This window comes from Euprymna scolopes, chromosome 32 (assembly GCF_053919585.1).
Source record: "Euprymna scolopes isolate OS-2025 chromosome 32, ASM5391958v1, whole genome shotgun sequence".
In the NCBI taxonomy this organism is placed as follows: Eukaryota; Metazoa; Mollusca; class Cephalopoda; order Sepiida; family Sepiolidae; genus Euprymna; species Euprymna scolopes.
The window spans coordinates 42,895,209-42,914,820 of NC_136513.1; the positions used below are offsets into that span (position 1 = coordinate 42,895,209).

Genomic DNA, 19,612 nt, shown 5'->3' on the forward strand with positions numbered 1-19,612 from the left:
GGCCAAGATCAAAGTGTAGTATCTTTTCCGGCAGATACTGCAAGGAAAAACCGTATATGGGGGCAACCCTACATATAAGACTTTGGTCAATGTAGGGGCAACCCTTCATACCAATTGTCACTATCCAGCTCCCCTACTCCCCGGAGAGTTGGTCCCCATTTCCCCTTTACTCCTCACATTAAGAATCGGCCTTGTGCCTTATTTGCTCGGTGAGAGAGCAAATAAATACCCTTTTCTTGGCCTTTTGGCTAAGATCAAAGTGTAATATCTGACCTTACTACATGCTGTACTTATGTTTGCAACTTTGTAATATAGAGTGGGGATCACTTTTCTGTATTAATTTAACGTAAAATGATCACCCATTTTACAACAAGCCAGTCTCAAAGCAATTCAAGTCATTCTCCAGATCATTCAAGTTGTTTTTGAAGGATTCCAATTATTTTTTAATCATTCAAATCATTCTTAAGGTCATTCAATCCATCCTTAAGTTCATTAAAGTCATTCTAAGTCATTTACTTTTTATTTATTTGAGTCATTCCAGCCCATTTTTCGGTCATTTTAGTTTATCTTTAAGAATTTCATGTCAATCCTACATTCACGCATTCATTCATTACACGAGAGCACGCGACTAATGGCTATCGGCCTTGTTTATTTAACATGTAAATCAGACAATGGCAGTAGTCTTGGAGGAAAAGAATATATTGGATATACGTAGCACGCAAGAGAGGGGTGTTTCTACCGTAATGAGAAACTGTTAGTACATGTCGCGTCAGAATTCGTAGTTAAAGACAGTCAATTAGGTCAGGCACAAAGCATTGTGTATCTATTCAGAAATAGTCTTAGTGACGTATCTAAGATCACTGTATATTTCAGGTACAGATATAATTGAAAGTAAGGCAAACTATATTCCGTGGTTTGTTATAAATAGCAAGGAAGCCACATATTCAATACAAGCGAGTTTATATAGTAATTGTAGATATTAAGTTTATTACTTAAATAAAGTCGTATCTTTTTTCAAATGTAGGAAAAAAATAAGTCCAGGTTTCTGAAACTTCTGGGGTTTGCTTTGCATAGGCTTTTTTGTTGCTTCGCTAGTTTACTTGAAATATAAGAGTGAAACAGTATTTTGTATATAGCGAGGGGAGGATAAAGAATTTTAGCTTTAGTCAAGATAAGGTTTGCAAAAAAAAAAAAGACAAATAAAGACGATAAATAAATACAAAGAAAACAAAACTAAACGAGAATGTATACATTTCTTAGAAGTACTTAATAACTAGGGCTATGACAACAGCATATTCTTTTCATTGTTTTGACTCTCTAGTATATATCCGACACAGTTAGACACAATTACTCAACTGAGAACCACATCACTCTACATAAATACATATAAGATATCAATGGATATATAGCTGAGAATCAAAAAAGGAAAATAATATGCTGTTGTCATAGTCCTAATTATGACACACCTTTGCTTCGGATGCACATCTATGACAGTGTGGCTGGCCTAGTGTGTCAATATCTGCAACAGAGAGATGAAACTTTCCGGTTATGAATACATAATTTCAGTCATCATAGCAATGCAATTTGCAATCCTCTCTGATTCATTCAGGCGAAATAAAAAAATAGGAGACATTACTTTTGAAATACTCCTCGTTGATAGATAGCTAGATAGCTAGCTAGCTAGCTATCTAGCTAGCTAGCTAGATAGATAGATAGATAGATAGATAGACAGACACGTGATAGGAAAATGCACATATACCAAACAGGAAAATATACAAACAAGATAGCCGCCTTTTTTCGCGATTGTTGTTGCTTTCACGGTTTCGATTGATGCGTCGATTCTTAAGCCGAACAGCATTAGTTTTCAGGGGAAAATATTAACTGATTGGACATCCAAAACAACGTCTAGCTAATACCTTTTCCATTTTAGTTCATCTTTGTCATCTTGCCTGCATTACGACTTGGCAATGTTTTGTCTGACTGATTTAAATGGGATTATGTTTCTAGCATCTTTGTTTAAACAGAGTGATCTCCCTTTAGGATGAAATAAGTAGTCTATTAAATACATCACATTAACAACAACAAAACAAAACAAAAAGTAACAATAAAAACAATAAAAACAACAACAACAACAACAACAACAACAATAATAATAATAATAATAATAATAATAATAATAATAATAATAATAATAATAATAAAAAACTGCCCAACTTTAGAGTAAAATGCTGGTGACTGCTCGGCTGGCACCACACCTAATGGTCGTAAAGGGTCGAGGAGGATGGAAAAACCAAGCAGAGAGAGAGAGAGCACTAACCAGACTTCCACTGCAAAAATGTGGAAAATACTGTTACCTTGGGGAAGCTTATTGCCAACTAAACTCCAGGGAATATTAATGGACGTTTTCAGCGAGCAAACAATGGCACGTAGCAGTTGCGATAACGCAACGTCATCTGCAATCGTTATCGAATAAGGTGGAGATCTCTGGAAATTTAGAACACCTGTTGCCACTCGGGCTCTCTTATTAGTAAGTAATCGCTTGCGATGAAATGTATGAGAACACCTAGTGAGAAAATAATAATAATAATAATAATAATAATAATAATAATAATAATAATAATAATAATGATATTAATCTCATCTGTCTGTTTAAATGTATGTATGTATTATGTATGTATGCCTAAAACTTTCGACAGTGGCGACGGATTTTCACGAAATATGTATCGTTTTGAAACTCCACCCTTCGGACGACACATATCGAAAAATTGGCTAAAAAATTAATTCCTTCGCCCTCAGCTGGGTGCTTTTCTACAAGGAAGGGTCGCTTTTTTCGCCGATATTTTCGAAAGTCATCCCCTATTTTCAATTGAGTAGACTTAATTTATACCTTCGCCACTTCTGATTGGCGATGAATGCAACGGCAAAGACGGCACATATTTTGGGTTTTTTTTACGTTCTTTCCTCTTTCATGGACGCTTTTGCGGTTGCCTGCAGCGCATTGGGCCTGACCATCAATCTAATAAAAAACTGTCTTAATGTATCAGCCTGCACCGGGCATGCCATACTATGAGCCATCAGTTTATATCTGTGGGTCAAGGCTAGCGGTTGTCTCTAAGTTTGTATACTTGGGTAGCACACTGACTATGTCTGGTGACCTGGATGATGAGGTATCGTTACGGATCAGCAGGGCAAGTGATGCCTTCGGAAAGTTTGTGGAGACGTCATGGGATCTTGCTGCCAACTAAGATTAAGGTTTATGCCGCATGCGTTCTCTCTACTCTTCTCTATGGTTGTGAAACTTGGAAAACATGCAGGGAGCATTTGAGACGTCTCGAGCGGTTTCACCAGATGTGCCTACGGCGAATCTTAGGTGTGAGTTGGCAGATGTATGTCAGTGATGTGGAGGTGCTTGATCGGACCCAATGCCTTAGCATTGAGGCTCACGTTATTAAGCATAGACTGAGATGGAGTGGACATGTGGTGAGGATGTTAGACAGTCGACTTCCCAAACAACTCCTTTATGGCGAGCTCGCCGAGGGAAGACGTCTGGCTCAAAAGCCTAAATTGAGATTAAAGGATTGTTTAAGATCCACCTTAAAAAATGTGAGATTGATGAAAGAACCTGGGAGAGTCTTGCTTTGGATGGCAGAGGGTGGAGAAGGATTTGCGGGGAGGTGTGGGCAAGTTTGAGGTGGATCGAACCCAGTATGAGCGGCTGAAGCGCGATATCCGGAAAGGGAGAGTGAAAGGAGCCGTGGATGGGAGGGGGGGGGGCAAATTGGTGTGAGGTGTGCGGAAGAATATGTCTTAGCAGAGCTGGGCTGATGAGTCACCAGTCTACTCATCGGCGCAGCGGGCCACAAAGCAGTCTTGAGTTGCCAGAGTTAACCTGTGTCAACTGCGGGCGGGTGTACAAAACGACAGGCGGTTTGAAACGGCATTTGATCCTGCATAGAAAAGAACAGCAAGAATGTGCTGCTAGTGGTGCACATGTCTGTACAATGTGTGCTAAGGAATGCCGGAGTTTAGCAGGGCTTAAAAGCCACATTTTTGCAGCCAATCACTGAATGTTTTCGTGTTTCTATAGCCCTTTTTGTGCTATATCGAGTGATGGCAATGTTCGAAAGCGAATTTGCTGCCATCATGTATGTTTAGAACTTTCAACAGAGGCGACATATTTTCACGAGATCGGTATCGTTTTAAAGCTTAATCTTCGGAGGGAAAGTGGTGCGTCAGCGGGAATGAGTTCACGGTCTGGGTGGATGCTAGTTCACTGGCCCTTGGAGTTGCCCTTGCAGTTAATGATTCCATTATTGAAGATGTCTGTTGGCTTCGGCCAGAGAATGATTCGAGGCACATAAACCTGGCCGAACTTGATGCCACATTGAAGGGCGTTAACGTGGCGCTTCAATGGCACGCCAAGGTTCTACATATCATGACTGACTCGGCATGCACTCATCGGTGGATAACCGATGCATTAAGTGGAAGAGCACGGCTGACGACACGAGCATCGAGTGAGATGTTAATTCGAAGACGGCTTGCCACCTTGGTCGACACCATCACGGAGTACGACCTGACCGTGGACGTAGTGTTGATCAGGTCTGCACTCAACAGAGCAGATGCTTTGACAAGAGTCCCTCAACGATGGCTTCTGGCTGGTGCTCGGAGAGATGCTGATAATCTGCAAAACACATGTGCAGCAGTTGTGTGTAATATGGATGCAGCGCGTATCATGGACATTCATCGACAGTGTGGACATCCTGGCATCAAGCGGACACTGTACTTTGTCAAGATGATTGATCCAGGAGTAGGAAAAAAAGATATCCGAAGAGTGGTGGAAAGTTGCGAGGCCTGCCAATCCATCGACCCAGCTCCAGCACGATGGAAGAAAGGGGAGTTAGGAGTGAGTGGTAAGTGGCAGAGAGTGGGCATGGACATCACACACTACGGTGGCAACCACTTCCTTACCCTCATCGATTGTGGGCCTACACGTTTCGCAGTCTGGAGACTCCTCGGGCGCCAGGACTCTTGCAACATTATTCGCCAGCTGTCATCCGTGTTCTGTGAAAGAGGTGCGCCCGATGAAGTGCTGACGGACAACGACCCAGCCTTTTGCAGCCATCAGATGAGGCAGTTCTTACAAGAATGGGGTGTGCGGCTGCGGCTTAGATGCGCTTATGTGCCTTCTGGCAATAGTATAGCTGAGAGAAGCCATCGCAGCATCAAAACAATTGCAGCCAGGAAGCAGTGCACCATCGCAGAAGCTGTGTACTGGTATAATCCCATGCCAAAGGATGGCGTCTCTCCAGGAACGGCGCCTGCAAACGCAATCTATCAGTACCGTGTCCGAGAAAAAGGAATCCACCCCGATACAACTGTGGCCACTGAGATAGAACGGAATCGATATGCCAAAGGGGATGCTGTCTGGGTGAAGCCGCCAGGAAACCGATGTACTGACAAGTATAAACGAGGCACAGTAACCGATGTGATGAGTCAGCAGTGTGTCCACGTTGATGGCGTACCCCGTCACGTTAGGGACCTACGGCCGGCGACACATGTACCATCTCCAGTCGACGATGAGAGTGATTCTGACTCTGAGACGAGTGGGCCATCGCTTTGGTTTGCACCATCCTTATAAAGCAGTGACTCTGATATCAGTAACCTCCACGGAGATGAAGCCTTCCCCGACCATCAGGCGGTGGATGAGAGCGCACGCGAAGACGAGAGCAGCACTGTCCCCCTTCGTAGAAGCACCCGACAGCGGCGATCATCACCCCCCTGTCGTCTCTGTGATCATGAGATCAGGGGGGAGTGTGGAGAAAGTGGCTTACCGTTAAAGAGGCTACGCGTTTGTGCCTGCAGAGCACAAACTAAGAATCAAGATGGCGCCCGCATGCGTTTATGTGGAAAAAAGTCTCGTGGAATCTCGGAGAATCTCGTACCCTGATTCCATAAATAACGAGGAAAGAAAAGCGGGAAGTGAGACGATTTTGAGTCACGGAAACGAACGGACGTGTGTAAAAGAAGAGGTAGAAGAAAAGAGTGTGGTGAACGAAACAAACAACGACTCGGTTGAAAGTAGAGTTGTAATGAACACATATAGTGTCTACGTCGGGCGAACCGACGTTCATTTTGAAACAAGAATTAGACAACATGTTCCTTCGAAATAAAAATGTTAGAAATTCTCCTCAATCCCACCCACAATAATTTAGATTCCGCATTTGGAAATCATTTATTGGATAACCCAGAATGTGGGCAGACATATAAGAATGATTTTTTTTCAATTTTATTTCGAGACCGATCGAGTAGTCATTTGAAAACTAGAATCCGTCTCCATTGCACGCCTCAAACCCTCTATCTCTGCAAGCAGAAACAGTTTGTGAATACCCTAGACCTTTTAGGCGAATTATAGAAATATTTTAGATATGACTCCCCCCGTTATCTCCTCCCCCCTATAATTGTATGCGGGTTATCATTCCCCATTCGTGATAGTTTAATTTTTTTCCATAATATTCATTATATATATATATATATATATATATATATATATATATATATATATATATATATATATATATATATATATATATATATAGTCCTGGTCAAAATCATAAGACCACTTAAGAAAGTAAGCGTTTACGCATATTATCGAATTTTTAATCAAACAAATGGTTGAAACCATTGCCAAAAGGGAAAATATGATGGAAAAAAATGTAATCTGCTTCATTTATCCTGCCTTGATAGATATCTCACTGTTCCTGGAATTCTCTATCTATATAAGAGCCAGGCAAGTCCAAGGATGGAGCAGGAGCTGCTAGAAAGGACTTATCCTGCCTTGATAGAGTTCAAAATAGACTTCTTAGCTTTGTAGGAGATGTACTTTTCTCTTTCCTGCAACCTCTTTCTCATAGAAGAGACGTTGTGAGCTTGTCTTTTCTTTAGTGTTATTTTCATTGCACGTGCTCGTCTGAGCTACAATTTATGGTCCCCCATCGCCAAACTTTTACAAGAAACACTCGTCTAGCTGAAAACACTATCAATAATTCCCCCCACTCTTTATCTGTGCCTAAACCTAAACGTACATTCCATGAACAAAGTTTCTTAGAACTGCACGCCTGTGGAACTTACTTTCGTTTGCTTGCTTTCTAGCTGACTACAATATGGTTGTTTTCAAGTCTAACGTAAACAAGTTCTTGATGAGCCGTTCCACTTAAATTGACAAATTTACCGAATTTCCATTATTAACGATTACTATATTATCTAATTTACTACTGTACACTCTTTAACCCTTATCCTCGAGTGGCCTCTTGGCCTTGATAAGTGGTGATGCATATGTAATATATATATATATATATATATATATATATATAAAATATATATATATATATATATTTATATATATATATATATATATACTGGCAAAAACCTAAACACAATAATATATACGTGCTCGTTTATGGAAATGTTAATCGTGTTGCTTAATATTTGAGTCAATTCACATGGCTTAAATTCTTATTGATATATGTAAATTACCATTAGTGTATATATATAAATACGGTTTATTGGTTACATATGTGCATACATGTTTCAGTGTAATCGTAATTCAAGGGTAACACCTCATCAGACTTAAAAAGGATCGATATTGAAATGGGAGCAAAGCTTACATTAGTTTTATAAGATATTGTGGTATGGTTAACGTTGTGGAAGAAAGTGTGGCGTATACTTTGTGAATGTTTTTGGAGGGAGGTGTGGTGAAGGAAAAGAGTAGGGTACGAGAGGGGCAGTACGATTTCGTGTGGTTAAGCTGTCGAAATGGAGAAGGGTCGTATCTTTTAACTTGGTGGTTAATTATTGGCCTAAGTTTTCGCTTTGAACTGAAGTAATATTATAATCTTATCGTCGCTACTTTCCTATCTAAGGTTTTTATGGTTGTTTTCTTTCTGGTGGCGACTTTATTTTTCTATTGACAAGTTTTATTGTTTTATCCATTTATTTTTTATTTGTATATTTCTTATTTATTGTTTTTATTTTATTCCTCGATTTATTTTTTCCATTCATTTGTTTTCGAATAATGTATTTATTTATTTGTGTATTTGTAAGATATATGTCCAGATGGTCAAATCAACAGTTAGTTGAATAAATATATAGGCTTATCTGTATGATTTAAATAAAGGTGGTATATCGGTAGTTTTATTTTCTTCTCTACCGCAGTGTCTGAAGGAATTATCGTAGCAAAGGTTTTTATATCTATATATAAATTTAATTTCGATGATTGTCATTTTTTTCATTTAGATTGCTTATCCTTTCTGCAATGCTAGAATATGTATATATTTGATAGGCTTATATGCTTATTTTTTAGGGGTAGATTCAATACTAAACTAAACGAACAGAAACAAAATCTGTCACCACCGGATAAAGGTGAGTACACTTTACATAATTAATAATTAACGATTAACTAAAATATCTATGGATCTAGCATTCATGTAATTCGAATGTTGATATATATACCTTCATGAAGTATTATCGTAAAGCAGTATTATATTAGAATGCAAACCACATAATTGACCCTAAACGATAACTAACTACTCTAACTCGAGAACGCTAGGAACACAATACTCCTCAATATAGATAAATATATAATATTATGCACCTATTTGCCATTGTATAGTTAAAAGAACCTATCAAAAAAAGAAACATATATATATATATATATATATATATATATTATGAATGAATGACAAAAGTCTATATTCCAAAGTTCATGCTTTTGACCATCTTATAAATTATTCCTTTAATTCAGTTGACATTTACAATTCTTGACAGTATATGTTTCGTAGCACAAAATCAATCACTTAATTATTATATCAATTAGTGAATCTATTTTGCCCTTAACTCATCAGAAGAAATACGAACAATCAATATATCAAAAGGAAATAAAGTGCGTTTAGACGAAATAAGTTCAATAATTGATATAATAATTAAGTGATTGAATTTGTGCTATGAAAGAGATACTGTTAAGAATTGTAAATGGCATCTAAATAATAGGAATAACTTATAAGATGGTCAACATCATGAACATTGTAATATAAACTTTTTCATACATTCACTATATTGCTCTGTAATTACATTGAGCTTCTTAAATAAGGATTGATATTCATTGTAATGGAATAAAGTCGATTTCCATATATATATTTGGGCCAAGATCAAAGTGTAGTATCTCTTCTTACTGCATGCTGTACTTATATTTGTAACTTTGTGATATAAAGTGGGGGATCACTTCTCTGTATTAATTTAATGTAAAATGATCACCCACTTTACAACCAGTCAGTCTCAAAGCCATTCAAGTCATTCTCCAGATCATTTAAGTTTTATTTGAAGGATTCCCGTTATGTTTTAAGCATTCAAGTCATTCTTAAGGTCATTCAATTCATTAAAGTTATTCTAAGTCATTTATTTTTTATTTATTTAAGTCATTTCAGCCCATTTTTCGGTCATTTTAGTTTATCTTTAAGAATTTCATGTCAATCCTACATTCACACATTCATTCATTACACGAGAGCACGCGACTAATAGCTATCGGCCTTGTTTCGATTAGTTTGCAAGACAGGGAAGTCTTTTTGCATTTTGCACGTCTAAGCATTTATCGACCGCCGTCGGCCAATGCGGGAGGTCGCGTCGCTCCAGTCGGCAGATCCATTTGTTTCTTGCCCAATCGGTCAGCCGGTTACTCGTCTGTGTACTTTTCCTCGGCTTTCTTTCCTTTTAGCCAAAGGTCATTTCCTTCGTCTTGGACATTAATGAGTGGAACCGCCTTCAAAGCCGAGTCGGCATTCACCGATGCGGAAAGTTAAGAGCGAAAAGGAAGGAAATGCCCTCGCTACGCGTTATAGTGGTTAAGGCTGTAGCCAATGGGTCGAGAAGATAGGCATAACTTTGAAAAACGGAGCCAGTTTTTCTGTTCCGAATAATACAGTCTCCAATAGGCATTTGATTTCTTCTGAAGTTGTCGGACATATATATATATATATATATATATATATATATATATATATATATATATATATATATATATATATATATATATAATATGCAATTAGATCTAATTATATATATATATGTATGTATATATATATATATATATATATATATATAAATTACAATTAAATTTACCAAAATGATCCAAGATGGTAAAACTAAAGTATATTATAAATATTAAAGAATTAATATTTATAAAGTAATCTCAACCAGATGTAAAAGCTATATAAAACCAAATAGGAGATAGAGCTTATAATAAGAACAAATCTTCTCTTCTGTATATAAATAAAATGAACTCATTTTTCCCGTCTGATTTTTACCTTAATAGGATTAAAAATCAAGATATTTCATGCAAATATAATATGCACAAACGGCAGAACAATATCTGAGGTGTGTTATAGGCTTATTATTTCTCAAATTCCTCGATAATCTTAGATTTCTATACTTTTTCTGCTGAGAAGTCACGGCTAAAATCGGTTAAGATCAATGGAAGTGGTAAAGTATTTTCTCTCTTATAAATTCCTCCTCCCCCTGCCACCACTTAACACCGTTTGGGGATCGTTCACAAGGAACAGTTGAGAAGAGAACACCGGTTTGGCTTCGTAGTTCTTTCATGTGAAGTTATTTAAAATCACTAAACTAAGCTGCAGTGCTCTGTGGCGTAGTGGTTAGCGTGCTGAACATTTCACATTATATTTTCACGTTCGCGCCGACCTACCGTAGTCGTTTTTTTCTTTTTTTTTTTTCCTAAACAACTGGAATGCACTTTTCTTGGTGGCCGAACTGTTAACGTTGCAGATGTTTTTTTTTGTTTTTTTCACACTTTATTTTCCTACTTTTACTCATGACTCCGGGTTTGATCCTTCCTACTTACCTACCATAATATTTTTTAAAACTCCCCCCCGTCCCGAAAACAAACACTCGGGCAACGCCGGGTACCCCTGCTAGTAGTTAATAAAACATGTTAAAACACTTTAAAAAAGAGTTAAAAACTTATTTAATCTGAAAAGGAAACACTTAATAAGTGGACAGTCATTAATCCGCGGAGTTTCGAAGAAATACTTTCCTTCTCATCAGTGGGTAGGAATATATATATATATATATATATACATATATATATATATATATATATATATGGGGGGGTGACAGCCCTTTTACGACCGGGCAATGCCGGGCGGCTTGCTAATATATATATATATATATATATATATATATATATATATATATATATATATATATATATATATATATATATATAAACTACTTCATTTAATCACATAAATTAATATACGAAAGTATAATTTATGAGTAAACTTTTAGTATTTATTTCGACAGTGCTCAATACATAATTAGAGCTAGGTAGTAATTTATAAAAAATATGCATGGCAATTAAGCTACACAGTATAGGCCGCGTTTTATTCATGACAGGATTGTGCTTGACGAATCCTAGCGTAGATGAAACCCGGAATATTCCGTGTAGCTTAATTGCCAGATATATTTTTATAAATTTATATATATATATATATATATATATATATATATATATATATATATATATATATATATATAACTGGTGGCCCCTTTGAAAATTAAACCATTTTTTTTCTTAAGTGACTGTATTTAATTAATTTTTTTTTATTTTACAGTTTAGAGTGTTAAAATTTGCTCTGGCGTAATTACGAAAGATAATGTCATTTAATTAGCCTCCATTCTCGGCTTCACAAAGTAGAACTTTTTCTAAGTTATTCTCCATGACAGTTCTTAACATCGGAAGTTGTAGGGAAAGAATTTCCAGTCGTATGTTTGCCTTAAGTTCTTTGATAGTTCGGGGCTTATTTGCATACAGGATATTATCGAAGCTAAAACGTCTGGTGCTGTCAAATCAGGTGAAAGTGGAAGCCATTCAAAATCAGAGTTTCCAGAGGTGTTCCGATCTTGAAACGCCGCAGTTAACAACTGCACTGTGACTAGCTGTATGTGTTGTTGCTTCATCTTGTTGCTACGAATACCTGGGCATGTTTGCTAACTGAGGTTGAACAAAACTCACGAGCATATATCTCTATACCATTTCTATATATCTCAGCAGTTACAGTCATGGTATTTTCATTCACATCTTCAAAGAAGAAAGGCCAAATAACCCTTCCCGAGGTTACTCTTCACAATACTGTGGATTAAACTGAGTGCATTGGACTCGCATAAATTTGGCGTGGATTTTCGCTGCCCCAGAATCTGGCATTCTGCTTATTGACATACCTGTTCAAATAGAAATGCTACGCGTCTCAACTTGTGAATAAACTCATTGTCATTTCTTGCAGTTTGTTGAAAACGTGACAGCGAAATTTAGTCGCTTCTGAAAGTCTGGTGGTTGTAAAGATTACGCTAATTGGACTTTACATGATTACATGTGCAAATCTCTTTGAAAACGCCTTCGAGTTGATGTGGTTGGGTTCTCGTCAATGCTACGCCCCACATCTTCAGTATTTTCAGGTGTACGTTCTGAGCGATCTCGTCCACGTCTAGACCCATCATTTATAAAGCCCTTCTTTTGAAAACGCGTCACTAAATTCATTATTGCATGCCGGCGTCGAATATTGAAATGGCGCACATAAGACTATTGCTTTGCAACAATTGACCGTCCATTTTCAAAGTAAATTCAATTATCTTTACTCGTTTTCTTAAACATATATACATACCAAAGCTTTCCAAAGATTCTATTTTATAAGTCTGAACTATTGACCAGAATTGAAAAAATGAAAGCTCGTTTGAAAGGTAATGACCTGAGTTGTGTAGAAGGCTCTGTGACATTTGCCCTTAAGGTCGCACATTAAGGAGATCATCCATCATGCAGAGCCTATTTTTGACACTTTTCACGACCATAAAATGTTTCACTTATAGTTATTTGATTTCCTAGTTTTATATATGAATTATAAAATATCTGATATTTCCCTAAAACGTGTGGCCTTGACGGAGGGGAGACAAAATCTTGCTGCTGTGGTCTCAAATGATTTGAAATAACACCAAGGGGAGACTTGATTCCAAATATTTCTCATATTTTATTTCTACCCTCTTTGGTTTTCATACATAAATAAATTTCACAGTGTATAAGGTTTATTTGATAACGAAGATATTCATAACCGTACCCTATTTCCAAAAGGGAGGAAATGCAACAAATGGTATCAAGTCTCCCCTTGCTGTCATTTCAGATCATTTGAAACCATAGCAACAAGTTTTAGTCTCCTCTCCATCAAAACCAGAAGTTTTTGTAAATATATTTATATTATTTCTAAACGCTATAATTAAATACATACTTCGTGTATGAGACTATAATTAACCATATTTTAATTATTGATTCTGGGGTTTCTTGTCTCCTTTAATTTCCCCCCGCCCCTCTCTCTCTCTCTCTCTCTCTCTCTCTCTCTCTCTCTCTCTCTCTCTTTATCTATCTATCTGTTGTGGAGACGCCTACTAATTAACATAGGCGGGTGAGTGAGATATATAAATGTATCAATCACCAATACCGCGGAGTCCGGCAACGACCGTCAAATAGGCAAGACGCTTATGCTGCCTCCAGTAAGACATGATGCACGCCACCTGCCGGAATATCTCCAACTGAAGTATATCTGAAGACATGTAAATATGTATATAACTTTTCTTCCTAATATATTATTGTATACTTTACTTTCGTTTTCTTGTTAATTATTTGTGCAGACACAACACTATCTATCTCTGTCTCTCAATATTTCGAAAGTTTATGTAGTTTGCCAAGCGATAATGTAATGAGTTGTGTGTGTCTGTGTGTTCGATAATGTTTGTGTGCGTGGGTGGGAGGAAATGTTGCAAAGATGAGCGCACAGATTGAGGCGCCCAGCGACATCGATCCGTAGACTGGTTTCTACTGTTTTATTGAAGAAAAGTCTAGTTTTTTAAGGGTTTGCGTAGCTCTAAGAAAGACTATCTATAATATAAATCTCACCTGTCTGTTGAAATGTATGTATGTATGTATTTCTCATTGTAGTATTATTGTAGTTTTTACATGAGTTCTTCAAATTTAAATTAATACAAAATATCCCGACTCCACAAATTAATAAAAGTTCAATTATCGTATTTTAATTATAAGTTAAAGCTAGAATGTTCGAACATTCTAACTCGAGGTAGGTAAAGCCAAAAACAAAAGCATTGTTGAATTAAAAGTAATAAACAAGAATACAGAATCCTACAAAGATGACACCCCCCCAACCTCCAAGTACTTTTTTTATTTTCATCTGTTTTTCAATTTTTTCAGCGGATTATTATTGAATGGATATTAGTCTACCAGATTATAAAAAAAAGTCAATATTAAATATTTGTAGGAATCCTCAGTTTAGTAAATTGATCACCCATTTTGGAACCACGCAATGTCTTTAGGCGAAATTTCAGGAATTTAGCCCTTTTTTAGATTATTTTGGAAAAATAAATTTTATAAAGGCTAATTCGTGAAATTTGGCCTCAAAACATTGAGTGATTCTTAAATGGGTGATTGATTTACTAAAACGTTGCATTAGAAACTGAGCACCCCCTACAAATGTTTAAATATTGACTTTTTTTTTAATAATCTAGTAGACTAGTGTCCATTCGATAATAATCCACTGAAAAAATTGAAAAAAAGAAGAAATTTTTTTTAAAAAATGAAGAGGGGAACAAAATTGAAGAAAAGAAATTTTTTTTAAAAAAAATGAAGAGGGGAACAAAATTGAAAAAAAAGAAGAAATTTTTTTTAAAAAATGAAGAGGGGAACAAAATTGAAGAAAAGAAGAATTTTTTTTTTTAAAAATGAAGAGGGGAACAAAATTGAAAAAAAGAAGAAATTTTTTTTAAAAAAATGAAGAGTGGGAACAAATTTGAAAAAAAGAAGAAATTTTTTTTTAAAAATGAAGAGGGGGAACAAATTTGAAAAAAAGAAGAAATTATTTTAAAAAATGAAGAGGGGGAACAAATTTTTCAGGTCCGTCAAAAAAAAATGTAATAAAATGTTTAGCAAAAAAAATATGCTGATAATACACGTCTTTTGAGCTATGACAAACAAAAAAAAGGTACTTGTGCATTTAACGAACCAGACGTAACTCAGCATTTGTTAGGCTTTGGTCGATGCATGACGTCAACAGCTTGGGTTTTGCTGCTGTCTGACGAAACATGGTGATCAGTCAATCAAAATGCTGTGCACTTAGTTTCAACTCGACGCGCATGTTGAAAGTATCCGGCATAAAACAAGACAGGTCGGCTAGTCTTTCCTTCTTTTACAATATGAACTCAGGAACGTAGGGTTAAACTCTCCGGACCAAAAGTTAAGTTAAGCAATTTTTCTACTTATGTAACTTTTGAAAGGTATTTGTCTTAATATCGCAAACATTTGTGTATTGCAAACCTTTTTTTTTCTTATTTCAGCTTTGACTTAAACTCTGAACATTTTAAATGTACTTATCTTTTAGATTTTTTTGTTTTGTTTTTAAATCTTTTTGTCAAATATTCTATTATTAACCAACACTGTTTTCCTATATTTAAAACCTTCCAGAGATTGAAACCAATTACAGGAGACGAAACCGGACATATTATTTCTAAGCGAAACTGACATAGGGCCGACCACTTCCCTAGATGAGTTCATAATTAAAGGATACTCTAACTTAACATCTAAATCTAACCCCCAAGATCGCCATGAGCATGGAATATGGGCCTACATTAAAGATGGCTTCTCGTGTGGTAGGGATATCTCCAGGGAAGACCTTAATTTACCTTATACGTGCTTCCGGGTTGCACTTGCTTACACTACCACATTTATATTTGCCCTCTATCACTCTCACCACAGCGGGATTACTATCTTTAAGAATATATCTGAGAAAATTGACCATATCCTGTTTGCTCATCCTTCGGCTAACATTCACTTCAATGTCCATAATGTGGAATGGCTGAACCACTCAAATAAGACAGATGATGAGGGGAGGTCCTGTGTTATTTTAACATTTACTATGACCGCACAGAAATTGTTCACGAATCCACCCGTGTGCTCGATACCGAGGGCCTGCAATAAGTAATGCCCCTGACCCACTTCCAGTTGGCTGATCTAGCTGAAATTTTGCATGTGCAATGATTTATATCTCTACGGATTATGTGGCAAATTACAGCTCTGAACTCATTGTGGTTTCTGTTTTACATGTGTTTGGACTGAGTCAGGTGTGAAATAGAGCCTGTTGAATGTCGAGCAGTGATCCGGTTTTTGTATTTGAAAGGACGCACACCACAGGAAACTTTTGATGAAATGAAAGAAACTTATGGTGATAATGGCCCATTATATGACCTTGTAAAACGCTGGCATCGTGAATTCAAACATGGCCGGAAGTCTGTGGAAACAGCTCCCAGACCTGATCGCCCCCCTTCTGCCATTGATGAGGCATCTGTCCGTAAAATTGAGGCTGCCATTTTAGAAGATTGGCGCATTACTATTCGCCAAATAGCCCAAGATGTCAAGATTAGTACAGGGTCTGTTGGAACTATCATTCATGACCATTTGCATATGCATAAGGTGTCTGCCAGATGGATTCCCAGGTTACTCACACATTCCAGAAGCGAGAACGCGTCAAGTGCTCGAGGATGAATTTGAAGATGTGCCAAGAAGATGAGTCAACGTTTTTCAAAAGACTGATTACACAGGATGAAACCTGGGTCCATCACTATGATCCAGAGACCAAAGCCCAGTCAATGCAGTCGAAGCACTTGGACTCACCACCTCCAAAAAAGGCAAGGGGTCAGCTCTCCGCTGGCAAGGCCATGCTCACAGTCTTCTGGGACCAGGACGGAGTAGTGATGACAGATTTCCTGGCAAAGGGTACCACAATTACAGGAGCCTATTATGCTTCACTTTTAAGGAAATTCAGGGAAGCAATCAAAATCACGTGGTGGGGCAAGATCAGAAAAGGTACCCTTCTCCTGCAGTACAACGCTCCGGTCCACAACTCGCATGTCGCCAGATCAGAAGCACGGGCATGTGGTTATGAAATCCTACTCCATCCTCCTTACTCTCCTGGCCCTACACCCTCTGACTTTCACCTCTTCCCAGCCATGAAGTTGTTTTTGAAAGAAAAGCGTTTCCCAGATGATGCAGCCTTGATTTCTGAAGTCACGTCGTGGTTGGAGGACCAACCTGGGATGTTCTACAAAAACCGTCTCCAGAGCTGCATCAAACAATGGGAGAAATGCATAATTCTGGGTGGTTCCTATGTAGAGAAAGATTAATAACTGTGCCAAGTTTCGTTGCTCTACTCGTATGGGAAGTGGGTCTGGGGCATTACTTATTGCTCGCCCCTTGTACTACCGGTCAGTATGCAAGCCTTCTAGACCTTTTTTCACAACTTCCCCTGAGCTATGTTCATGTTCTGTTCTATCTCCTCTGGGATCCTCTGACCACTCCGTTGTATCAGTTAAGATAAAAATGAAATGTAATAAGTCTTCAGACATACCTCTCCACGGTACTTTATATCGATACTCTATGGCTGACTGGGATAGCTTCTGTACATTTATATCTGATCTACCTCTGCATTCCACGTTTAAAAGGATGTGTCCTCTACAGTATCAGACCTAACCGAATTGTTAATTTTAAGCATAGACCGATTCATACCATCAAAAAATTCCAACAAAAACCTAACAGCCAGTCATGGTTCTCCCCGGCATATGCTGCTGCCATCGCGCACAGAAAGTACTTTTTCCATAGCTACCAACTTAATAGATGTACAGACTAAAACTACTTTTAGGACTGCCAGCAACCACTGTAAAAGAGTAATAAAAAATGTAAGAGAACTGTATGCTAAATCCATTAAATTCAAAGTAGCTGAGCAGCGGCTTGGTTCCCACCAGTTTTGGCAAATAGCAAACAGAATCCTGAACAGAAGCGTGCATTCTATCCCAACCATCATCAATAGACCTGAGGTCATCTCGTCAGCATCAGACAAGGCCAAACTATTTGCCAAGAACTTTACAGATAATTCTACCTTATTCGACCAAGGCTACCAACTCCCTGTATTTTCTCCTATAGCAGACAACACACTATGCAGCATACAAATATCTGTGTGCAATGTCGCAAAGCTAATAAAGAACCTTAATTCCAGTAAAGCAACTTGCCCCAGGATTTCCAATTATAGTATTGAAAAAGCTTCAACCAGAACTTGCTCCCATACTTACAAAACTGTTTAAGCGTTTCCTTAAGGAGAAGTACTTCCCAACACCCTGAAAAATCTCATCAGTATGCCCTGTATTTAAGAATTCAGGTGAAAAGTCATCTCCCTCTCAGTACAGACTAATAAGTCTCTTGTGTGTCATGAGTAAACTGTTGGAATCCATATTAAATAGAGAAGTAGTCAACCACCTCAGCAGAAATAACGTTCTTGGTGACACGCAATATGGTTTCTGTTCTGCACGATCTACAGCAGATGTGCTAAGGGTTATATCTAATAGGATTAGTGAATCTTTCGACAAAGGCTTTTTTTCTAGGGCAATTGCTCTTGACATACCAAAGGCCTTTGTTAAGGTATGGCATAAAGGCCTACTTCACAAGATTTCCAGCTACGGTATAACTGGAAATGTTTTTTCAATTATTAACTCATTTCTCTCTGATAGGCTCATAAGAGTAGTGGTTGATGGGCAGAAATCAGAGGCCCTCAGTATAAATGCTGGAGTCCCTCAGGGTACCATCCTAGGCCCAACTCTCTTCCTGATCTACATCAATTGTTATATAGTTATTATTGGACGAATTTACCACTTGTGCGCGTATGTTATGTGAGTTCTTATTAGAAAAGATTCGAGTCTTAGAAGAGTTTTATTAGGAGAGTGTTTGTCTTATTACAGAGAGAGGAATGTTGAAAGACTCAGAGAGAGAGATGTTCTTGTAAGAGACTTTCTTATATATTAAATGTTCATTCTTTTCTTGTGTAGAAGAAGAAACTATTGGAGTGAAGGGATAGTGTTCAGACAGTTCGGACATTGTGTAGACATGATGATGTTGAGACGTGTATCTAAAGACATATAACACAAATATATAATACAATTTCACTTTACTTTTTTGTAAGAATCATAAGACAAGACGAGCTTTACAAAACACATGATGGTTTATTTCTCACGACCGGCCGTGATTCCATCACCAAGAATTCAAAGTTTCACATATTTTTCTTGAAGTGATGTCTCGCTCCCTAGACGACTGACTCTCTCCGAGTTTCTTCACTGACTGACTGTCTTTTAACTAAAGTTTTTCTCTATCCCTAGAACTTTCTATTTTCCGTGACGTCATACACATGTTAAAACATGTGCCTTCTTTCACGTGTTCTGGACATACGTGTCCAGAACTTTTCCTATTTCTACAAAAGGAATTTTAACCTATATTCAGTAACCTATTTATCCAATATGTTAAAAACGTTATCTTATAAGCTGCATTCTTTCAATTTAAAATTTCATAACAAATTTGACAGCTCACATTCTTTTCTTGAATATTTTATCTATATTCTAAACAAGTTTGTTTTACATTTTTAAATTCTCACATGTAATCTATTTCTAAAACTAA

At 37.4% G+C, this 19,612-nt stretch overlaps 1 pseudogene; it reads left to right on the forward strand.

Moving 5' to 3' along the window:
• Positions 1-227: 227 nt before the first annotated feature.
• Positions 228-364, forward strand: LOC145256678 (U2 spliceosomal RNA; annotated as a pseudogene).
• Positions 365-19,612: the final 19,248 nt, after the last annotated feature.